General features: G+C 41.2%; 1 long non-coding RNA gene across 1 annotated transcript; it reads right to left on the bottom strand.

Moving 5' to 3' along the window:
- Window positions 1-1,303: 1,303 nt before the first annotated feature.
- Window positions 1,304-2,048, bottom strand: LOC126249773 (uncharacterized). The gene is made up of 3 exons (XR_007545658.1): window positions 1,769-2,048; window positions 1,526-1,652; window positions 1,304-1,427 (listed from the first exon to the last, which is right to left on the bottom strand). It is a non-coding gene; the product is annotated as an uncharacterized LOC126249773 (long non-coding RNA).
- Between the last annotated feature and the right edge of the window lie 939 nt (window positions 2,049-2,987).

Genomic DNA, 2,987 nt, shown 5'->3' with positions numbered 1-2,987 from the left:
GCTGCACGATGTTGGGGCGTGAGCGGAAGACGGCCTAACGGTGTGCGGGACCGTAGCCCAGCTTCATGGAGACGGTTGCGAATGGTCCTCGCCGATACCCCAGGAGCAACCGTGTCCCTAATTTGCTGGGAAGTGGCGGTGCGGTCCCCTACGGCACTGCGTAGGATCCTACGGTCTTGGCGTGCATCCGTGCGTCGCTGCGGTCCTGTCCTAGGTCGACGGGCACGTGCACCTTCCGCCGACCACTGGCGACAACATCGATGTACTGTGGAGACCTCACGCCCCACGTGTTGAGCAATTCGGCGGTACGTCCACCCGGCCTCCCGCATGCCCACTATACGCCCTCGCTCAAAGTCCGTCAACTGCACATACGGTTCACGTCCACGCTGTCGCGGCATGCTACCAGTGTTAAAGACTGCGATGGAGCTCCGTATGCCACGGCAAACTGGCTGACACTGACGGCGCCGGTGCACAAATGCTGCGCAGCTAGCGCCATTCGACGGCCAACACCGCGGTTCCTGGTGTGTCCGCTGTGCCGTGCGTGTGATCATTGCTTGTACAGCCCTCTCGCAGTGTCCGGAGCAAGTATGGTGGGTCTGACACACCGGTGTCAATGTGTTCTTTTTTCCATTTCCATCAGTATATATATATATATATATATATATATATATATATATATATATATATATGCTGGAACTGTGTTCTCATGTAACTGTGGAGTAGTTATGGCCTGACGCGAACAATAGTAATCGCCCACTTTGACCTTCAATAACTTATGTACTATTCAAGTCAAATGCCAGTAATTTATACAATTTATGTTTACACTAATAGCTTTCTAAAGACACGTCGATCAACGAAATCGGATGAAGCGTTTAGATTTTGAAAATTCGTTGCTCGGTATTTACAGTTAGATTCTAAACTAATAAAGATAATGAAAATCCGATTAGACCGTCAGAATAGTTGTGCAAATAATAGTAACATACATGTTTCTTTTTGAGGTATCATGATTCATCTGGCTACTATTAATTTCTATACGAACTGTGAAATGTCTGCCATGATGGTTTCAAAAAGGCCGCCATCTTTGGCTCTCCCGGCGTACAAGTCTCCTTGATGGACACAGCGTCACCGTGGAATTCCCAGCCACGTGCTCGATGGACCACGTGGTCCGGTCTTTGTGCGGCATCACGCGCTTGCTAACGAGCCGCGCCTTCCCAAGTGGCGCGAGCGGTGGTCGCCAACTCGGAACTTAAAATACTTCCAGGGCCCCACAACTCGCCCGTTACATCACATCTTATTGATTGGCGACTCCATGTTGTCTTGTGCACAACGACCAGATAACAGGTATACTTGAAAAAAGAGACAGCATTGGTCGTATATTTTTACTATTGCAGAATCGATTTTCTGTCACTGAGTGACCATCTTCAGTGCTAGAAGTTAAAAAATTTTTCACATTACGATCAGAGAGTACAACATAGAAAATCACAATTACATCTGTATATGAACATTACACTTGTTAGAAACAAACCTATATTGTATAACTTAAATTGGGATGCACTGTTGACACTATGCATTACGGCGATCACATAGACTGAGGTCGCTGTTTACCTGCACTTGTTCAGCAGACCTCGGTGTGACGGGGCTTGACACGCCCTCTATGTGACATGTGTCACGTGAAGACATAGTATTATTGGTTTTGCGAATTATTAACACTAAATAACTCTTGTACTTTTGTGAATGGTGTAGTAATTCAAAATTAAAATGTACGTACAACACATAGCAGATGCAGGAGAATATCTAAAATACATTGGCATATTGTTTTTTATAAACTATGAAACATAAAATAGATCGATGATAAGTTATTAGAGTGCAGAACATGTAAAAAGCAAAAGACAATGCCAAAGAATAATAAATGAACAACATAAAAAGAGGCGCAACACACGTCTTTCTTAAAAAACGTAACACCCACCATCTGGCGTGGGAAGTCAAAAGTACAACGTTCGTAATTTAGGTAACAAACGTTAATATCAAGGAGTCAATATATAAAAAATAATAACATTAATACCAAGGAGTCAAATATATTAAAAATAATCACATTACGAGACTGCCGTTACTTAATAATTAAATTAAAACGCCGTGCAAATGTAAGGTGCGAACAAGTAGTATACATCAATCATCGAGACACCAACATGAGGAAGGACAAGTAACAGTGTCACTTATACCAAAATGTACATCGTACTTTAGAGAAATTAAACATAGACTATGCACGATATCCAGCACTTATTCAAATAGCAAAAGAATTGTTAACCTACATTAAAAATAATTACGTAAAGTGATAACCGGTTTGTATTACTTTGTGTCAACGCCTACGAGATGTCGACTGTCGTAAAATTATGTTCAGTAGGCGTCCATAAGTTCTGTAAATTACAGAACAAACAAGAAAGAAGCATCTTTTAAAAACCGAAATTAGTAATGTTATTAAAACAAACTAAAAACATGTGTGTCAATGTGTTGAGACAGTTGAAATAGCGACCATTATACGTGTTCTCGTAGCGACTATGACTGAGGCGTTGTATATAAAGTCAACTTGTGGTCATTTATCACAATTTGCATTTCATAGTCAGCTGCTTGTTATCCCTTATATACAACGCCTCAGTCATAGTCGCTACGAGAACACGTATAATGGTCGCTATTTCAACTGTCTCAACACATTGACACACATGTTTTTAGTTTGTTTTAATAACATTACTAATTTCGGTTTTTAAAAGATGCTTCTTTCTTGTTTGTTCTGTAATTTACAGAACTTATGGACGCCTACTGAACATAATTTTACGACAGTCGACATCTCGTAGGCGTTGACACAAAGTAATACAAACCGGTTATCACTTTACGTAATTATTTTTAATGTAGGTTAACAATTCTTTTGCTATTTGAATAAGTGCTGGATATCGTGCATAGTCTATGTTTAATTTCTCTAAAGTACGATGTAC

The sequence above is a fragment of the Schistocerca nitens genome, chromosome 3 (assembly GCF_023898315.1).
Source record: "Schistocerca nitens isolate TAMUIC-IGC-003100 chromosome 3, iqSchNite1.1, whole genome shotgun sequence".
In the NCBI taxonomy this organism is placed as follows: Eukaryota; Metazoa; Arthropoda; class Insecta; order Orthoptera; family Acrididae; genus Schistocerca; species Schistocerca nitens.
This window is presented reverse-complemented; position numbering and strand designations above follow the sequence as displayed.